A 1,350-nucleotide genomic window follows, 5' to 3' on the forward strand; every position below is an offset into this window, starting at 1 on the left:
GGGGGGGGGGGGCAGGGCAACTGACTAGGAAACTTGTGGATTCTACTTTCCTCATTTGCATTTCTACATCTTTCTCCACTGGTAATTTTTGGAGGAGGGGTAGTTTCCCATGAAGAGCCCTAGGGGCTCAGCCACTGGTTTCCTAAATCTGAATTTAGGAAATCTCTTGGGAATCACTTGGGAATCACTCCTGTCTGCGAGGGCCTGGTAGCCTGCAGGGAGGTTGAATAAACAAGTAAAAGGATGATCAAAAAGAGTAGAGGGGAGGGGGGATAGTAGAGGATAGGAAAGGCAGCAGAATACAACAGACACTAGTATGGCAATATGTAAATCAATGGATGTGTAACTGATGTGATTCTGCAATTTGTATATGGGGTAAAAATGGGAGTTCATAACCCACTTGAATCAAAGTGTGAAATATGATATATCAAGAACTATGTAATGTTTTGAACAACCAACAAAAAAATAAAAAAAAAAAGAGTAGAGAAACACTCCCAGCTTCTTGTTTTAAATTAGAAAATCATTTAAATGTTTTACAGTAAGACAAACCATTTAAATCATGGCCCTATAGTGGAATTTAACCCTAAAATAATTTTCTTGAAAAATCTTTAGTAACATGATATTAACAAAGATGATTACTAAATAGCATGTATATGATGACTCCAATTTGTTTTTAAAAATATAAAAATATTTGCCATCATGTAATAGTAAATTTGAGTGGTTTATTCATTCTTCTGCTTTTAAATATTTATACATGTGCCTACAATAAACAAATATTTTTGTCATCAGAAAGAATTAGTTTCATTTTTTAAATACCTCAAAATAAAGGTCTTCATTTATTTTTAAGTGATAAGGAAAGTGACATTTTCATTCAGGGAATGGGCATCTCAACAGAAAACACAGCCCTAAAATTCCATTCTGGTCTCTATTGCATCTAGTGCATTTAAAACTACTACAGATGTCAGAGACCAGAGACAATGAGAAATCCATAAAATTGCAGCCTGTGTCAAGGACATGGAAGACTTCCTCTATGTCCCCGCTTCCAAGGAAGGTTAAAAAACTCAGCAGCAATGACAAAGTAAGAAAGTGTGTATAGGTGTATATGAGCTATGGTAGAAGAAGGGGGAACTGGAGAAAAACTAAGAGCAATATTTTTGAAGAAATTGGCAGACAAAAGTAAAGATCATTTCCCTGGGGCTTAGAGAAAAAATAAAAAACAAAAACATAAAATTATCTGGCCCTGAGGTTAAACCCTCAATAAACATGAATGCCAAAGTAGCTACCCTGAAACTTAAGTCATGACACTGTGCAGGAGAAATGAGCAAACTGGATTTTCTCCCATATTCCTAA

General features: G+C 35.6%; 1 protein-coding gene across 1 annotated transcript in view; it reads left to right on the forward strand.

Moving 5' to 3' along the window:
- The window catches only part of Wnt8a (Wnt family member 8A), a 6,950-nt gene extending 6,578 nt beyond the window's left edge, over positions 1–372 (forward strand). The window contains exon 6 of the mRNA XM_015484399.2: positions 1–372. This exon is cut by the window's left edge and continues 1,684 nt beyond it. The gene's annotated coding sequence lies outside the window, so the exon portion shown is untranslated.
- Positions 373–1,350: the final 978 nt, after the last annotated feature.

Source organism: Marmota marmota, unplaced genomic scaffold (assembly GCF_001458135.2).
Source record: "Marmota marmota marmota unplaced genomic scaffold, marMar, whole genome shotgun sequence".
In the NCBI taxonomy this organism is placed as follows: Eukaryota; Metazoa; Chordata; class Mammalia; order Rodentia; family Sciuridae; genus Marmota; species Marmota marmota.